The sequence below is a fragment of the Rhamphochromis sp. 'chilingali' genome (genome assembly GCF_963969265.1).
Source record: "Rhamphochromis sp. 'chilingali' genome assembly, chromosome: 2".
Classification (NCBI taxonomy): Eukaryota; Metazoa; Chordata; class Actinopteri; order Cichliformes; family Cichlidae; genus Rhamphochromis; species Rhamphochromis sp. 'chilingali'.
The window spans coordinates 29,314,787-29,335,528 of record NC_137930.1 but is presented as its reverse complement, the minus strand read 5'-3'; positions in this window follow the sequence as shown (position 1 = coordinate 29,335,528).

Here is a 20,742-nt window from a genome sequence, read left to right as displayed (position 1 = left end):
ATCTTGGCCTAGCTAAAGTTGGGCTAACATTTACAGGCATAGTCCAATATTTGCTACTGATTAAAAAAAAAAAAAAAAAAGAATGCCGATGCAGTCGCTGTTTTTTCCCCCCATAACTATAATAACATTTTTATAAGTCGACATTTTTCAGGAAAGGGTATACTGCTAGCTATTGTGCCAACCGCCAAAGTACAGACTTCATGAATTAACTCATAAACGTAGCTCATGTATTGCATTGTATTTTATTTGTTTGTTTTTCTACTTAATGTACTGTTCTTAAATACAAACTCACTGTTGCCGAAGTTGCGCTCTCCTGCTGTGTTCTATGAAGCCCACTGCGTACATGCCAGCTGCCACCCATGAAAGATAGCTTAGTTAACCTACAAGTGTGTATCACATTAGCTGGATCTTGCACCTATAAGCTATACACTAAGCTATACACTATATACTATACAACTAGAATTTAATATAAAAACATATATTGATCCATAAAATGAATAAATGGTGTGTTTTAATTTGCTTGCATGGTCTGAGATGTATTTGCGTTAGAAAGAGCATATTGTGCATGAATCCATCACTGATGAAAAAAAATAAAAATACATTTGCTGGGTCCATTAGCTCCTGAGCCAGTATGGTGTGTGCTAAATATAGAAAATGATGAAGCTGCATATTTTGTTACCTGAAGATCTGGCACTGCAATTTTCTAGCTTAATGAGATCAGTCACTTAATCAGTGTAAGTAATCAGTGTAGCTGTGGAGAAAAGAAACAAGCCAAAGCCATGGTAAACTAGTCTTTCCCAGCGTTTAATGCAATTTTGGGGAAAGTCAGCTCTAAACTTATTTCAGTGACAGTTGCACACATAATTCAGACATGAAGCAGACACAGGGATGTCTGCTGCTAATAAAATCTACACTTTTAATTTCTGGGCATATAAAGAGAATGGGCAGTTGATGAAGACGAGCAGGGGTACAGTTTTTCATATACCTGAACATGAACATAACAGATCACTGACTTTTTGTTTTCTTTAAGACATCAAAAAGATATGCATCATGTAGCCACTGGTCACTTCATTAGTTACATCTTACTCATATTAGCTTGGATCCCCTTTGGCCTTGAGAGCTGTTTTTTCAAATCAAATCAAATCACTTTTATTGTCACATCACATGTGCAGGCACACTGGCACAGCACATGCGAGTGAAATTCTTGTGTGCGAGCCCCACAAGCAACAGAGATGTGCAAACACTACAACACAAACGAGCAAAATACAAGAATGGCCAACCTGAAACTAATAAATATATGTACAATATATAATAGTGTATGCATTTCTGGATGTGTATACTAAATATTTTCCTACGTGTGTGTGTGTGTGTGTGTGTGTGTGTGTGTGTGTATACACATTTTTACAAATTAAATAGTAAAAAATAAAAATAAAAATAAAATAATAATAATAATAATAATAAAATATATAAAATATACAGAGTTGAATATGTGCAAAACAAGTGGCATTTATATACAGTGTGGAGTGCATAATGTTGAAGTTCCAGTAGTGAAGCTGAGGTGTCTATGACGTGTTCAGCAGTCTGATGGCCTGATGGAAAAAGCTGTCTCTCAGTCTGCTGGTACGGGACCGGATGCTGCAGAACCTCCTTCCTGATGGAAGCAGTCTGAACAGTTTATGGCTGGGGTGACTGGAGTCCTTGATGATCCTCCCCGCTTTCCTCAGGCAGCGCTTCCTGTAGATGTCTTGGAGGGAGGGAAGCTCACCTCCAATTATCCGTTCAGAGCACCGCACTACTCGCTGGAGAGCTTTCGTGGCATAGATTCAACAAGGTGCTGGAACCATTCAGAGATTTTGGTCCATACTGACATTACAGCATCACACAGTTGATGCAGATATGTTTATTGTTGTAAATCTTCTGTTCCACCGAATCCCAAAGAGGCCAGGTGAGGTCTTCTGCTCCCATAGGCCATTTACTTCAATGAGATGCTCTTCTGCATACCTTGGTTGTAACAAGTTGGTATTTGTCTTACTGTTGCCTTCCTATCAGCTCAATGTGACTATAGGCCTCTGTGCTTTGGGCAATATTTTGCCTGCAGTATAAGATTCCCAAGGTCAGTGCACGACCGCGATTAAACAGTTTAACACTTTTTCAGTAAATTAAGTAGTGGAGCGCTGGCGAGGAGGATGAGTTATGGATCGTTGTAATTTGTAGTTGCAAAAGTGAAGTCTTGGTTCAACAGTCGGCATATGGTGTAGCGAGAAAGTGTGATTTAATGTCAGCATGTCACGCTCTACATTCCCGAGTAGATTGGATGGTTTCCAGTGAATGGTGATTCATGATTCTGCATTGCTGAGAGATTTCCATCACTACTATTTAAAGTCTCACATATCACTGCAGCGTCTTTGGTCATCTGGCTTTCACTGTGTTGTTGCACCATCAGGTGGCAAGTGGATGTTATTGCTACCAAACGCCTTATCGCCATCTGTTTCTACTCTTTAAAAGTATTCTTTCAATCCGTATTTGAAGTTTTTCTAATTGTTTTTCTTACGCACAAATAATAATAAATATGACTCATGTGTTTTGGGTAATGCCCCTGAAATGCCCTAATGTTTCACTGTCTTTCCAGCTCTGCCACATGCCATCTGGCTTTATTCCAATGTAGAATGTGCATCCACCAGTCCTTTGCCCTTGGCGAGGACTTGCACTTCCCTCAGCAAAAAAAGCATTTTGGGACTCAGCCAGTGCTGCTGTGTCCATTACAAACTACATCCACCTCAGAAATAAGAAGAGGCAGGGAACGCTGAAACAAAGGACATGTCTTTGTTTTCACCTTGATGTAATGAATCCATATTGTTCTTAGTACGGACACCTTCATCCTGCTTCATCATATGATTTTATGTATTATCTTTCTTAAAGGGTTTAACAATTACCACTTGAGTTAAAAATCTTGTGCAAGTCTCTTTTGCTTTATGTTAAAGTATTTCTGTTCCTGTTAACATCAATAGTAACTCTTTCACAATAACAATTAATATGTGTTATTACTGTTATGGCATTACAGTTTAAACCACACAGTATACTAACAGGACAATTTAATTTATAAAGGGATTAACAGAAAAGTGTTATGTCTTCAGTTAAGAAGACTTTTATCTTCTCTCCTTTTTGATGAAGCTACTGTTACCTCTACTACTGATTTTACCATCTTCCACTGCAGTAATACCAGAAATGGCACATAACATATTTTCACACTTGAAACACTAGATGTCAGCAAACTTCAAAGTTTCAGCAAGAAAAAGCCAAACAGGATATTAAGAAACCATTTAATTGCTGAAGAGGTACACACTATAAAAGACCACATACAAATCTGCTGTTATCACACACAAAATATGATATGGTCATTTGTATGATATGTACAAAGTGTAATATCTCAGTTTTTCTTAATCTCGTTCTTGTCTTTCCTCACTTTCTGTACTGTGGTGTGTTCCTTAATCGAAACTGCAGCATAGAAAAGACCAAATATTAAGATACATAAAATAATTAATTAAGTAATCTCTGCAATAGAGCAAAGAGTATCAATGCTTTTTGCTGTGCTGGCTCTGATATATAATGCTCACCAGGGTAGAAACAGCATGCAGATACATGGTGCAACAAAACCCAGAATTATAGCCTGCTCAGCAGTTCAGTTACTTCGTCAGAGAACAATGGGATGGTGTGTTAACCACGACTTGAAAGGAAGAATCCTATAGGAACAAAAGACTTTGCAAATGACTTTTTTTTTTTTATTAACCAGAATTCAAATATAAGGCTTATGTGAACCCTTTTTGTTGCATGCATACATCAAGTTCAGGACACTCTTTGAAGCATCTTATGCTGCAGTAAACTGGTTTATGTCAACACATATGAACAATTAAAGCCACGAAAAGTACTTTTGAAGTTGGTATATATAAACTTTTTTAGGGAGCACGTTTTTGTTTTTGCACAATGTTAGATTGGAAGGTCAGTACTGCCTTTATAATTTGTTAGATATTAAGCTACTGCTAGGACACAGAATAGTAGAAATATGCCATGTTATTTAAGTGGTGACTTTAGCTTACATTTGGCTTCACAGTAAGGGATTTATCAGGTCAGTAAGAGTACAATAGTGCTATACAAATGTCACTTCATTTCCATATTAGCGTTCAGCCATGACAATGACAGACAACAAAATGTCAAACTTTTCCTTTGAAGAATAAAGTACAGTCAGAGTTTCAAAAGCTCGACAACATATTCTTGGGATGATGATGGATCATCAAAATTAGATTGGTACAATTCATTTATGCTGCCATAATGAGAATGGCTTTGGGGGAAAAAAGGTATAAGAGCTAAATGTTCTTTTTAAATTTCATGCTGTCCACGACCGTGCCTCCATTAGGAACCATTGATCATTGGAGCTGGGTATGCTGGAAACACTCTGAGAATCAAAGTGGTCGGGGGTGAAAAGCACTTGGCAGACATCCAGAAATTATCTCAGAGTCACCCCTGTTGAAGCCAAGATCCCACAGTACTGCAGACCAGCTTCCTGTCCAGGAGAAGAATTATGCAGACTTTCTGTCTTTGCATTTGAAATGCTGATGAGTAGACTTGCACACATGGCTGATCTGCATTGGTTATAATGTCTCCTTTTTCCATTGTCAAAGCCTTTTCAGCAAGCAACTGATGATGGTGCAGGTTCCATATTTACAACATTTTCCATGAAATATCCATGCCTTCCCAAAAGGTTTCTGTTGTTAGTTTTTGGGAAAGAAAATATGAGATGTATTGAAACATATATATTGCTTTTTTGAAAAAAAAGAAGACAGACCAGATCAGTGACAGATTATGTTGTCTCTCGTTTACTCTAGAGCTGCAGCCTCAACCTGCCGGGAATTTTGCTGACCTCCGAGGCTTGGATTACAGTGCCTGAGAGAGCAGTCCAAGCACTAGAGCTGAGGACGTGCACAGATCACAATCAATACTTATTGATCCTGGCTTCTTCTTTTTTTTTAACAAGAGTTACATTACAGTAAATGTGTTTGCTTTGCAGTGGTTCTGCAAATTGCAATGGCAAATAGCTTGTTCCATAGATTAGGAGGTACAAGCTAGATATAGAAGTCTGATCCTTGTCCAGTGGCAAAGTACAGCAAAGTGTGGGTTTGTCTTTCTTGCAGCTCTAAAAGCTGCATATAATGTCATGCATGCTGTGACGTGGCACAAAGTGATAGGAATGGATGTGGTTTGATGGAGTGGGGTATGATAGGACATGACAAGAAAAGGCAGGGCAAGTTGTGACTTAATTGAAAGCCACATGACAAAATGTGCACAAGCTACAAAAACAATGGGGCCGTTAACTCTACAAGAGATTTATATGATATGCTGGAAAAAGAATGCATTTCTTAAACCAAACCCAAGCAATGAAACAGTCAATAACAAGAATGCACATATGAATAGATACATGTACAGTCTGTTTCAAAGTTACTAAAATTACAAAGACATGATAATAATAATAATAATAATAATAATAATACTACTACTAATAATAATAATAATAATACAATTTATTCATATAGCACCTTTACAAAGTGCTTCACAAGATAAGATAGGAAATAAACAGCAAATAAAAGATTTAAGAGGAGGTAAATACTGTCAGCACAAGGAGATTAAAAGCAAGAAATAAAGAAAATTATAATAAAAACAGGTTAAACAGGTAAATTAAGAAAATTAAAAGCAAAATATAAGCAGCTATAAAATGATCACTAGGAGAAGGTGTTAAAACAATTAGGACAGGAAGGGCAATATAGAAATAACTTAAAACAAATGAACAGAAAAAAGCCTGCTTATGAAAATATGTCTTTAAGAGGGATTTAAAAGATAAAATTGAGTTTGCTTATTTGATCTCCTCAGGGAGATTACTCCAAAGAAGGTGCCCTGACAGAAAAAGCTTGATCACTCCCAAGTTCTTAGTCAGGATTGTACGAGCAGAGCCTTGGCTGAGGACCTCAGGGTAGAATTAAGGGTGTACGGTGTCAGGTGATCTGAAATATGCTTTGGTCTTAAAAGTTGAAAAAAAAAATGTCTTAAAATCAATTCCAAAATTAGTAGATAGCCAATGAAGAAAACCTCAAATGGGAGTGATGTGCTCTATTTTTCAGGTTTTAATAAAAAGTATGGTTTCTATATTGTGGATCAGCTATAGCTTTGCTAGCTCAGGCAAATGCGTAATGAATTGCAGTAATCTAATCTAGAATTGATATAAGCATGTATCACAGTCTTCTATCACATTATATCTCTTTTCGATAAAACTAAGCTGACGTTACTAAGTCTGCTTAGCTATATATATGACATTTAGAATATACATGCTCCTAAGTAGGATATGTTGTGCCAGTTATAAAATATGAAATTATCATGGCTTCATAAATGCATACAATACTTTAGAATATTGTTAGAGCTAAGGGAAAGAGTTCCTCTGTGTTATGTTTCTATATTTTCCTTTTCCAGAATTAATTGCGCGAACTTTTAATCAGTCTTTCCGATGGCCCCATTCATTGTAGAGGATGCAGTCTAAGCCATATGTCTTATGTTTCTCAATTACTCCCAAAGGTTCAGTAGTGGCACTCCAATAACACAGCTTTATGACTTTATCAGCAGTGCTTCTGCGATAACAACATTCAAAGTGGTTTAAAGTTAGTCATTAAAGTTATTTAAGTCCCAAATCATTTTGAACTTTTAACAGATTAAGTAGACATCGGGTGATCTGATGAGTCTGTTTGGGTCATTAAGTTTACCAAGGGTAGAGGAAATGAAGGCCGGGAGGAAGGATCAATGTAAGTGAAATTTGTGTCTGCTGCAGTGTTTGGAGATAAATAAAACTCCACATCCCCCCCCCCCCCCCCTTTTTTTTTAAATTTTGTGTTAGATATTAATGGGGAAAACAAATCTATACAATAGTTCATGTACATTACACAATATCCAAGGAGCAATCAAACATCCTTCAAATAAACTTATTGAGAATTTCTTGAAAATAAACCGAGTCACCATTTATGCAAAATGTAGATGTGCACAAATTTTTACTTTTGCTCGTAGGATAGTGCAATTCTAAGCTGATTAGTCGTACAAAAAACACTTTTTTGTACTGTCAGTTTGTGTTGCTCGCTGCCTCACTGCAGAGAGACACAGGCAAAGATGTAGAGTGAGGGAGAGATCAGGAGAGGGAGGGGGGAGAGTTTTTTGAAATGGGAAAGTGAGCTGCACTGCAGCAACTGGGCGTTGGCTCAGCCCACGGGAGGAGACAGAAAAAGGCAGAAGAGAGATGAGAGGTCTGGAGGAGGTGTATTGCATTGCTATGTGCAGCAGCAAGACGTAGTCTTTATCCAGACAGAATTTCCTTCAACGTGTGAACGTTTTTCTTAGATAACTTTGTTAAACTCTCCAGCTCCACTTGCCAGCTAAACTTCGTGGCTACTCTTTGGTTTCAGATTTTTCATGCAAAACATTAAAAAAGCTAATAAACGAGGATCCATCATCACATAAAACTTGGAAATAATGCAAATAATATCAATACTTATTAATGGAGTCAGAGCTATGGGCTATTAAGCATACAGCACGTACACACGGTGTAGGACTGGACTCTCCCAAACACGTCACTATAAGACTGGACTCTCACACACGTCACCACACGCACCACCACACATTTCCTATAATCCTATAATTCCTATAATTTATAATCCTTATCTTTATAATCTCTTCTGCTATTTGCACATTCTTTACTGTAAATTCCTAAGTTAATTTGTAAATTTTTGTAGTAAATTGTAAATATTGTAAAACTTTTCTTCTGTCATTTAATGGTCGGGCATTGTACAGCTACAAGCATTTCACCCCCATGTCATACTGTGTATGGTTGTGTGTGTGTGACAAATAAAATTTGAATTTGAATTTGAATTACACAGCACACGTTTTGTTTTAGTACCTTTTTCAGTGTGTCATTTCTACTCTTAATAGTTTTAAACTATTTTATACTGTTACTAAAATATATAACAATTACTATTTTCTCCCCATGACTACCCTGAATTATTTTCCTACAATGGCTAAATGTACAAGCCCAGTTCCAAAAAAGTTAGGATCCTGTGTTAAATGTAAATGAAAACAGAATGCAAATAAGGGGAAATAAAAGGCTGGGAAAGTATGTGGTAATAACAAGTCAGTAACAAGACTGGGAATAAAAAGAGGCTCTTAGAAAAGCAGAGTTTCTCAGAAGTAAATATGGGCGGATGTTCACCAATCTGCATATTGTGTTTCTCAAAATAAAACTGCAAAGATTTTTGAGTATCTCATCATCTAAAGATTCAGATAATCTAGAGAAATCTTTTTGCTTAGTGGACAAAGCCAAAAATCAATACTGGCTGCTTGGTATTTGTATGTGATCAGCTAGAACTGCACTAAAAGCAGGAATGATTCATCATGGAAATCACTGCATGGGCTCAGGAACACTTCCAGAAATTATTGTGAACCATGCCATCTACTAACGCAGCTTTCTACATGATCTAGAAATGCAGATGTCTTCTTTGGGCCAATGCTCATTTAAAATGGACTTAAGCTAAGTGGAAAACTGTTCTGTGGATATGGAGGCCATATCCTCTGGACTAAAGAGTAGAGGAACCATCCAGCCTGTTATCATTTCTAAATTCAAAAGCCTGCATCTGATATGGGAGTGCATTGGTAGTTTGCACATCTGGAAAGGCCCCATCAGTGATAAATTGTATATACAGGTTTGAGAGCAACATATGCTCCAATCCAGATGTCTTTTTCAGGGAAAGCCTTGTATTTGTCAGCAAGACCATGTTAAACTACATACGGCATCTATTACAACAGCATGGCTTCATAGTAGAAGAATCCAGGTGCTGAACCTGCCTGCCTTTCCAGACTTTCACTAATTAAAAACATTTGAAGATGAAAGCAGACCCTGGACTGTTGAGCAGCTAGAATCCTATATCGGAAAAGAATGGGACATTACTCTTTTAATTTGCACTTGGGTATGTCAGGTGATGCAGTTAGTGGGATTGTCGCAAAGCAAACAATTCCAGTATATGTTACTGTCGATGTTTATTATTTTTTATTTACTCTGCAGTGTTTTGATTTCTATGCCAATATTATTGCTTAGAAACCTGCATATCCTGATATCCTGCTGCTATCTTCTTTCATACTGTGTATCTTTGAGTGTAATAGCTACACAGGTCATATTAGGCCATCCAACACACACACACGTACACACAGCAGGCTGTCATGATATATTAAGCCATAAGGTGCAAGTGCTCCCTTCATCTCCCAGCCTACCATAATCTTCGAATGTTTTGTGCTGTCCAGATCATTTTTACCCCTTCACGGTATGTGCCCACCTACCTCCTCTTTTCCCCTGTGCTCCCTCTCTTTTTACTCAGTCTCTCTGTCTCTTAACTTTGCCCCTCTTTTTTTTCAACTCCTCTTCCCACTTTCATTCTCTCTCTAGGCCAGGGAAATGTGCTGTGTCTGCAGAGAGGTTTTTGCTGCAGGAGACGGGGAGTAATTGATAACGGTGCTGCTTTTGCCATCAGGAGAGCTGTGTTTGCATTCAAAGGAAATAAGACTGAAGAAGGAAAGTGTAAAAAAACAGGGAAAAATAATGCTGAAAAAAATGAGGAAAAAGACAGAGATTTAGAAAAGTTAGAGAAGAAGGCAGTGAGGTTACGAATAAAAGAAGATACAGACAGTTTTTCTAAATTTGATTTTGGTATTTCCATGTTTGCAACTTGTTTTTTGTCCCATTGTTTTTGTGTTTGTTTGTTTGTTTGTTTTTATAACCAGAAGCTCTAATTAGTTACCTTACTACTTTGCCTTCCTGAGTTAAGCGATGCAAATGTGTCTTTGTTACAGCCACAATAAATGTTGGATGAAGTCTGTCACCCACCCATAAAGTCACCCACAGAATTCAAGGTAACTGTCATGGTCCCTGTCTCTGCTTTGGATTACAAGCGTGTTGGTGTGTGGATTCATGTGGTGGAGTTCAAGTGTGTGAGAGGACCTTTCCCGAATCACCCCTGGACTCCCTGGACCCCTGGATCTTTCCCCCCACACAGTAGCGGGGCGGCATCACGCCATGCTGCCCCGATGTCATGACAGTGCATATTGGGAATGGCATAGGCACCAATCGGTTTTCTGCCGCCCATTTGCTGGGAGTAAGGGCGCCCTCCGTTTGCGAGGTGCGCCTGCTGCTTGCGGCACAGGGAGGAGAGGGCGGGGCGGGATTCTCTGGCTGGCTGGAGCAGCGTCTAATAACCAACTTGCAAAATAAAACAAAATAAAAACAAACTAACAAACATGAAAACACCAGACATCATGATACAGACTTATAATTTGCACTGATGTTTTTTTGCGAAATTCTATACGCGAAAAGTGAGCGCGAGAGCCCTCGGTGCGCCTGCTCGCGGCTGAAGTCAAAGTAAACTTTATTGTCATCTCCGCTACATACAGTAGAGCAGGGCTGCCCAATCCCAGTCCTCAAGAGCTACTATCCTGCAGCTTTTAGATGCATCCCTACTCCAACACAGCTGAATCAAATGGTTTGATTACCTCTTCAGCATGCCATCATGTTTGGCAAAGGCCTGATAACAAGCCATTCATTTGATTCGGGTGTGTGGGAACAAGGATGCATCTAAAAGCTGCAGGACGGTAGCTCTCGAGGACCGGGATTGGGCACCCCTGCAGTAGAGTATATAGAGAGACGAGACGACGAGGCTCCAGTTACAGCAGTGCAATTAAACAAACAATATATATAAGAAGAGTAAGAAAATAAATATACACTTTAGGACCAGGGGTACAGGGATCAATAACAATTTAAAATTCCTAATTTACAGTTTGATGATTTAAAGTCTCACACACAAACCATCGAAAGGGGAGGAGAGCCCTGCTGCTTCCAAGTAGACCACATTTCATTCATAATGTTGTAAATCCAAGCCCATTATGTATTCATGATTTGAATCCTGGGTTGTGCGAAATCCTCGAAATAAACCCTAGACATAGTGAACCAGGGGCGATTCTAGGATCAGAGCTTTGGGGGTGCTGAGCACCCAGAGAGCTGCCCAGCCAGGCAAGATAAACCTGTCTCTGTCAGTCCCTGCATCCTTAAATGTTGTCCCGAGTTCTCTCTGACTGTCACTTTGGTGCATTTAACCCCCTGTTCCTCCCTGTCCTCATCGTCTGTTGTCTTAAATGCTGCAAAAGAAGAATGGATTGGAATAGAAAAAATACATATACTAACCTTAATTACTGCGGGAGAATAATGAGTGATGCTCATAGTGAGTAAAAAGTAAACTGAGTGCATTTTTTGGACAGAGATTCACTTTTAAAGTGTATGTATAATATAATACAGATACATAAAAAACACTCCCAAAACAGAATAAATTATTACAAATAAATTATTACAAAATATTAATAAAAACTATAAAAATGGAGGCAACTTTGCCTGTGGTAGAATGTATACAATGTATGAAAAAACCTTTATTGCAGATACTAATTTTACTAATTTAATAATAATAATTTTGCATTGTAAGATTTATGACTTTCATGCATTCATAGTGGTGCTTAGGAGAGCTTGACATTTTTATCAGATGGTACACACTGTAAAAAGTTTAAGAAACACTGATAAGTAGTATGTGTGCTATTGGAAAACATTTAAAGCTGCTGTACAGAATCTTTGAAACAAGCTTAAAACATTTTTAGAATATAAACAGAGAACTCTGCTTCTCTTTACAGCTCCTCACTCCACCAGGGCTGTTTGGCACTTTCTGATAGTGTGCAAATGTGATGTACGTCCTGCGACTGAGGTTTTAGTACAGTTGTGGCTGAACCACATAAAAATATATCAGTAATTTTAATCTCCGCGATCCATTATAATGGTATGTTGGAATGTTGTTAAAGAGGGTCAAAAATGTTTCAACCCAGTTTGTTTAGCAGATTCTGTATAGCAGCATTAATATAGGGAGAACACAACTTCCAGATTGTGTGAGTAAAATCAGGGTTTTTTTTCTCTTTGTCAGTTTAACAGTTTCTGTTTTGCCTGTCACTGTTCCCTCTGTTTTCTTACCTGGTTCTTCCTGACCTTGTACTTTCTCCTCACGTTCCCCTCTTTCCTCTCTCCCTCTTTAGACTGACAATCATACACAAATAGATTATAAGGTTAATGGGCATTCAGTCAGTTAGCTAGTTAGTATCCATTTCAAACAGGACAGTGGTAACAGCAGCGGGCTACGGACAATTTTAAGTTTTAGATTTTAAATAGGCTGTATACATTTCAATGGGAGCAACAGGACGGTCAAATGTCGCTGAATTTACTACAGAGCAGGACGGATTGTAGGGTAGCAAACATTGTCGGAAAACACGTTTTTAACACTGCAGGTTACCTGGTGTAATGCTTTTCAGCTAAAAAGAAACATGGTATGACTCCTACCTAACTATATAAGAGTAACTGAAGGTTAAATGCAGCTAATATGTCCTGTTTTAAGTCAGGCACTTACACCTCCGCTCTGCTGCGTCTCAGCCACCATCGCTCTGGCAGCAAGAGCGCTAGAGCCAGAGCAGGGGAGAGGCGAGCTGGAACAAACCATTTTGGGAAGGGGGGAGGTTATCTATAATTTTGTTGTTAAAATGTTACGTCTCAAACAAGTACAGTACTGTATGGTTTTTATATTTTTAGTAGTGTGTCACACAAACAGCAAATATTGTCAAAAAAAAAGTAAGAAATCTTTGGGGGTGCTTTGATTCATTTTTGCTTAAGCACCCCCAAAAATGGGCTAAAATCGCCCCTGAAGTGAACTAAGGTGTAGGTTTATTAGGTTATGTTGTGGTGATCCCTGAGTTAGGGGATCACCACTGCCCCCACATGTATATATCATGCACTTGGTGTTGTGTAAATAAACTGTGGTATTTAACTTTGAATTCCAGTCTGCGCCTGAGTCCTCTCCCTACCCGTGACAGAAACCATTTCATTTTGTTGTTTTAACTGGTAAACTGTAATCCTGCTTAATGCCTCTTGCATTCTTCTCATGTAGATGTCTGCATAAAACAACACATAAAAAAACAGCACGTAGTGAAGTATTTAAGAGGCACTTTTTGGATGTCATTCTTTGGCATATTATAACTTCGGTGTAGGTAAGTCTACTTTAGATGAAGTCAGCCCACTTCTTGTCTGTCTCACTGCCCATTTTAAGTGACTATATCAGACAAGCCCTTTGAAAAAAAATCATGTGGTCAGTATATATATTATATAAAATACCCACACTGTATGCCCCCATTTCCCTCCCCGATTCTGGGGTTATGCAGACTTGAATAGCCTTCAGAACACTTGCACACAGTGTGTTACAGTAATACTGACACTGTTCCCATGACTGTTGCATTTCAGATGTAAAACAGGAAAAAAAATCAATGCAGCAATGGCAAACAAAAGGAAGTCTGATATATGACACTAAATCTGATCCAGCAGTGAAAAAGAGCACAGATTCATTTGTATATCTTGCCAGTTATTTTTAACTTTATATCGATAAAAGCCGGCAGTGTCAGACACATTAAATAAGACTTTTAAATTCAGCATGTTTTTTATTTATTTATTTTTTAAACAACCTTATTAAAGGTGTGGCACTGCCGTAGCTGGCAGCGTCATTTGCAATTCAGGATTTGTAGCTCGAGTGAATGACTCTGTCAGACCTGCTTTACTACACTGAACGTGCTTATTAATTATTAATGACATCTTCTTGGCTACTCTCGTGAACTCAGTGGCCTCAGGTTAGAATTATAACAAAAATGTCAGTGCATGTGTGTGAATGTACACACCTGTGCCTACATATTGTCAGAGTACATAAAACATACACAATCACATACGTTTGTTCCTAGAGAAACATAATGAAGGAAAAGGCTTTTGGTTTCATGTTTCAACCTTTTTGGTTATATATATTAATACAAATTATTTTTGAGCATCCTATTCTAGTTGAAGCTTCTGTTTGAATTTAAAGAGTTATTTCAAAGAAAACACCAATTTGAGGATTTGAGGATGGAACAGAGTTAACAAAGATGCAAAAAAAGAAGAAAGAGTTTCGGGTACTCTGCAGAGAAGAGACTTGCTTGTCAGGCACAAGGGAAAACTTGCTACATTCAAAATTCAAAACATCCAACAACGCGCACAACACAACACATCCTATCGTTCCTCTCTTCTTGTTCAGAGGGAATGAAATATGCTGATGAAGGGTCTCTCATGGCTAAGACAAAGCATTTTAGCACTTCAGAGCCATCAGAGTGAGTCAGCCTGCCCCGGGATTTGGGGGAAGAGGGGTCTAAGATCTCTAATCTTTGTCAGTCTTCTTGTTGCGCTCTTTCTTGCAGTGCATCCTCTTAAAAATCTTGTGATGTATCTCTTAATGGCTTGTCTAAATCTTTTGTCTCTGAGCCTACATAATACTTTTTAAGATGCCCATTCCCTGAGTTTTTCCGTATAAGCATTGTTTTTGATGAATTAGTGTAACTATAATTATTGTGTCTGCATAATTTTTACTGTAAATATTACAGCAGACATCAGTGTTATCAAATTAATTTTAGCTACTAAATGTATTGCTTAAAGCCAAAATGATTTGTGAGACTGCATTAGGCAAATAACTAATTGGACAAGAAGTGAATCAAAGACCTTTTTGGAAAGAAAACACATTTGAAAACGTTCCTAGAATAAATATGGGATATTTGACCTGGGAAGAATTTATTTATTTTTGGCATAGATGTGCTACACATCAACAAACACTCACATTTTGCTGATGTGCACTGGTTTTCTGCAGCCTAAGTCTCATGAAATATGCAGAGTTAAGCCATTCACCAGTTAGGGTTGCGTGACTCTGAGTTCCATGATCCAAACCAAAGAGACGGCTTACTCAGCCATGATACTACTCTTACTGTGAATAGAGTGCTTGTGTCACAGACTAGTAGGTAGTACTATAACAGGCATATTACATTTTCTGCCAAACTGTATATAATATTTCTGCACCTACAGTAAAGTAGAAGATCTGCTTTGATTATGCAAACAAGTTAGGGCCAATCTGACAATCATTTAAACATTTAAGAGTAAATGTAAATTACACATGCAATGCTTAGTTCACATTGTAAAGAGGAACTGCTGAAGAAGAAGAAAGCAGCAGAGTCAATGATTTTGATGTAAAAGCAAAGCTGAGGCATAAAGCTGATGTATGACTCTTAAAGTGTGTAAAAAGTGTAAAGTGAGCTTGTTAGTCCCCATAGGGAAATAGTTCCTCTGCATTTAACCCATTCACCCAGTGAAGCAGTGGGCAGCCACCAGTGCAGCGCCCGGGGAGCAGTGTGTAGGGACGGTACCTTGCTCAGGGGTACCTCAGGGTAGCCGTTCAGTGGAGTCGAACCCCCGACCTTCCGATCATGGGGCCACCACTCTACCTACTGAGCTATCCCTGCCCCCTACTCTTACAGCCATGAGTCATCACGATTAAAAGGAAGAAGCCTCCACCTCCTCTGTCTCCCATCTATCCACCATCTCTACTCTGTACCTGACAATAGATTGTATTAGGTTATCATCCTTATGGGCAGTTCTCTAGTATATCGAGACTATGTCTCCACACCGTTACATATTCCATATGTACGGGGTACGACCCCCCTTGGTCGTGGCGCGTGGATACTTCTTTAAGACACTCAGGCACGCCCGGCTACGCCCCACAGCTCACGTATAAAACAGCTGTGCAGGCGTGACACTGGTGATCGTTTGATCTCCACTTGGGTTGTGTGTGTGTTTACCTTGAGAGTTCTGTGTGTGTGTGTTGCATCTGTTGGAGCCTGTTTCGGCAGCCTCCATGGGCACTGCCTCTCCCCTGGTATTCCCCTGGTATGCTCTGGTATCCCTTAGCTTGGTCTCCCTTAGCTGGTTTTCCTCAGCCCCGGTTCCCCTTAGCTTGGTTCCCCTTAGCTTTCCCTCGGCCCCGGTCTCCCGTGGCCCGGTTCCCTCGCCGATCGAGCTAGAGTCTGTGTGTATCGGGCTGTGTTCCCTCGGCGTCTTGCCCGCTTTGCAGGCTTCACGCCGCTGGGACTTTGCTGTGCCACGGCCGGCGAGTGATCATTCTCCGGTCTGTTAGCCTGTCTGGCGTTTGTCTAGGCCCAACTGACATCCTTTAAGTTGGGCCTAGTGGCCAGCACTGCTGCAGGCTGTGTTCCCCTGGCATATTGCCCGCGCTTCGACCGTTTAAACCTCAGTTGGGCTTCGCTGCATCTGGTGCCTGGGCCAGCAGTTGAGAGTTCTCCAGCCTGTGGCACTGGCTCTCTGTCTGGCAGATTGCCCACATGTTGTGGCTTACGTGGCCAGCAGGGCCCGTTCAGTGAGCTGACACCCCCGGCAAGTCACATCCCTTTCCTTTCCTTTTTTTTTTTTTTTTTTTTGCCTGTCCCGTTTGGCTCTTTTGCCATCAGAATTGTTGTCTAAAGGCAAAGAAAGATGCCCAACGGATTTACTTTATCAAACTGACCATCCCAGCCTTGCCGTAATGGTCCATTTGATTCACCTTTTATTGTTTATTTTATTTTCACTTGCTGAATACGGGACAGACTTGACTGGGGGAAAGAAGGGGAGAAAGAAAGAGGGAAAGAAAAACAGCTTAGAAGAGGGACGGGGAGAAGGGCAAAAAACAAAAACCAACAGAATAAGCAGAGAAAAAAAAATACATATATCGATCACCTGGATCACCTGTTGAGAAAGAAAAAAGAAAACAAGCAGAAGAAAACAAGAGTAATAGAATAAACAGCATCACAATGATATATGGGAATATGACAGTAAATACTAAATATTAAACATTATTGTGCAGCACATAAGATCAACAGAACACAGTGTGCTTTGAGGTAGGAGCCAAAAAGGGTGTAGTTTGTGGGTGTGATCATCCGTGTGTACACCTGTGAGCATGGACGCGCTTGTATTTAAAAGGTTCCTTCATGTAATGATCTGCTAGAGGGTGTGGGGGGGCCACTGCCCCGTCCTCCAGGGCGTGAAGCAGGTGTGGAGGAGATCAAAACTCCAGACATCCAGAGGCCCCCAGAACACAAGAGACCAAGGAAGACCAACAGAGGGGCAGCTGCGCCACTGTCCCAGAAAGAGCTGAGGAGAGTCCCAGATGAGTGCTCACTCAGCAGCCGTGGAGCAGAAGCCAGGGGGAGTTGCAGTGACGCGCCCGTGAGCTCCGCCGGCAGCCAGCTGTGCCTGAGTGACCGAGCCCCAGGCCGAGAGGCCGGGGGCACCCCACCTCCAAAGTGGCCCAAGCGAGCCCCAGGCTCCAGGCCCCGATAAGCAGTCGCCACAGGAAAGGGCTGCTCACATCCCTTTCCTGGCGTGTTGCCCGCATTTCACCAGCTTACAGGCCAGTTGGACCTCGCTGCGGCGAGTAAGCATTCTCCAGCCTATTTTAGCCGTGTTCCCCTGGCGTACTGCCCGCATTCGCCGATTTATGCGCCAGCTGGACCTCGCTGTGTCTGATTCTCCAGCCTGCAGCGCTGTGCACGAGTGTCTCCTTCTCGAGTTCACTTTTGCTGCCCCCCTGTATGCAGACAGCGATAGCGACTGCTTGGCCCTGGGGCAGACCTTCGGGTTAAGTCCCCACTTGGCTTTCAGTGGCCTAGACTGCCAGTGCCCCCCCATCTGCGGATGGCTGGGCGGCTTCACGGCTGTGGGGATGGACCCTTCGGGTCGCATCCCTGCCTTGGCCCTTCGTCTTCGCAGTTGTACTACTGCTGCGGACTGTGTTCCCCTGGCGTATTGCCCGCAGTTCGCTGTGTATGATTCGTCAGCCAGCGAGTGAGTGTTCTCCAGCACACAGCGCTGGCTCTCTGTCTAGTGCATTGCCCCTGTGTTACGGGTCACATGGCCAGCAGGTGCCCGCTCAGTGTGCTGACACTTTCCGACTGTCTGCAAGTGTCTCGTTGGGCCCACTATTGCTGGCCTACGTACGGACGGCGCAAAGTGGCTGCTATGCCCTGGGTTTCTGTCATGGCGATAGCCAGCTGCTGTGCTCGAGTGGCTTGGTGGCTACGCTCCCCTGGCGTATTGCCCGCGTTCGCTGGCTCATACGCCAGTTGGACCTCGCTGCACGGAGTGCAAATTCTTCAGGCTAGTGTAGCCAGTTTTCTTTCTGGCATGTTGCCCGCCGTGCGCGGTTCACACGACCAGCGGGGTTCCTGTCATTGCTTGAACGGGGAGGCTTCTCGGCTCTGACTGCAGCTTGAGCTGCTGCTGCTACTGTTGCTACTGCAGCTGCAGGTGTGGCGTCTTGCCCAAGCTTCGCCAGTTCCGGATACGTCAGCCAGTGAGTGAGTGTTCTCCAGCCTGCAGCGCCAACTGTGCACAAGTAGCAAGTTCGCCCTTGTGGCTCCCCTGCTGTGACAGCACTTAGTGGCCGACTGGCGTTGGGGCACACCTTCCGGTTGTGTCCCCACTTAGCCTTTCAGCTCGCTGGACCCCCAGCACCCTTGCCAGTCTGTGGATGGCACGGGGTGGTGTTGCGGCCTCGGTCCTCCGCTTTCAGCGGCCGTGCTGACATTGCAGGCTGTTCTCCACTGGCGTATTTTCTGAGCTTCGCTGGCTTACATGCCAGTCGGACCTCACTGTGTCTGGTACCTCGGCCAGCGAATGAGTGTTCTCCAGCCCGCAGCGCTGGCTCCCTGCCTGGCGTTGCCCGCTTCTTGCAGGGTTGCGCGGCCAATAGGGTCCCCACTCAGCGGCTCGGCGAGCTACCCTTCTTCTCCTCCTCTTCACGCATTCCGCGGGTTTACACGCTTGTCAGACCTCGCTGTGTCTGGCTCTTCAGCCAGTGAGTGAGAGCTCTCCAGTCTGCAACGCTGGCTCCCTGTCTCGTGCATTGGCTGTGTGTCATGGGCTTACAAGGCCAGCACAGGCCCGCTCAGTGAGCTGGGACTTTATGACTGACCTCAAGTGTCTCATTCGATTTCACTCTTGAGGCTCATCTGTCTGTGGACAGCACGTAGTGATGGTGCTGGGGGTGGACCTTCGGGTCGTCGCCTTGCTCAGCCCTCCACTTTAGTGGGTTAAGCTGCCAGTCCCCCTCCCTGTCTGTCGACAGCATGGGGCAGCTTCGGCTCTGTGGATAGACAGGTCTCATCCCTAGCTTGACCTGCTACTGTAGGCTGTGCTCCCCTGGCATACTGCCTGCTTCGCTAGCTTACACACCATTTGGACCTTGCTGTGGTGAGTGAGAGTTCTCCAGCCTGTAGTGCCGACTCTCTGTCTGGCATTGCCCGCATGTCATAGGCCTATGCGACCAGCGGGATACTACTTAGCAGCTCGGTGTGCTGCACTCCTTGGTGGTCTGTCTCGCGGTTCCTGGGCTGACCTTGAGCGGCCGATCACTTGCGGTCCTGCATGACCGGTTCGGGCCAGTCTGGCATCTGCAGACTGCTGCCTCCACCCCCCCGGCTTGGCCTTCGCGTCTGGTGAAGCCCTGACCGGGGTGGTCTACTTATGTGTACTTCAATGGTCAATGGTTCATTGGCACCTTCACTCTTGGTGGTTCAGTTGCATTGTCTCCTCGTGGGGTGTCTTACAGAGTTACCCGTACATATTGAATATATAACGGTGTGGAGAGATAGCCTCGATATGCTAGAGAATGTACGGTTACTGTGTAACCTTGGTTCTCTTACTGAGAGACTATCTCTCAACCGTCAGGCCGCTCAGAGATGCTTTCCAATCAAACTATCACCGGTGTCATGTCTGCACAGCTGTTTTATACGTGAGCTGTAGGGCGTGCCTGAGTGTCTTAAAGAAGTATCCACGCGCCACGACAAAGGGGGGTCGTACCCCGTACATATGGAATATGTAACGGTGTGGAGAGATAGTCTCAATATAAGAGACTAAGAGAACCAAGGTTACACAGTAACCGTACATTCTTTTTCGACACATCTTTTTAGTGTTACTGGTGTTGCTTGCTTAGCTGACTAAGTCATATGTTTTTATGAGTTGTCTTGGTAGTTTGAAGTATTTAGTTAATAATCTTGAGCTCTTTAGGTTTTGCAAACTTGCCCTAGCTTCAGATTAGTATAAGTCTTGATCTGTTTCGGATCAGTGTGCAGATGGCCCAGTCAAATGGGCCATCCGATCTGGCCCAGTCAAATGGGCCATCCGATCTGGCCCAGTCAAAGTCCAGATCTAAATCCAATCGAGAATCTGTGGCAAGATCTGAAAACTGCTGTTCACAACTACTGTCCATCTAATCTGACTGAGCTGGAGCTGTTTTGCAAAGAATAATGGGCAAGAATTTCAGTCGCTATATGTGCAAAGCTGGTAGAGACATACCCTAAAAGACTGGCAGCTGTAATTGCAGCAAAAGGAGGTTCTACAAAGTATTGACTCAGGGGGCTGAATAATTACGCACACCCCACTTTGCAGTTATTTATTTGTAAAAAATGTTTGGAATCATGTATGATTTTCGTTCCACTTCTCACGTGTACACCACTTTGTGTTGGTCTTTCACGTGGAATTCCAATAAAATTGATTCATGTTTGTGGCTGTAATGTGACAAAATGTGGAAAGGTTCAAGCGGGCCGAATACTTTTGCAAGCCAATATATTTTTCAATTACTAAATTCTCAAAATTCAGTGGTATTTGATTTTTTTTTTAGGTATGTAGCATATGTACCAAGGCTG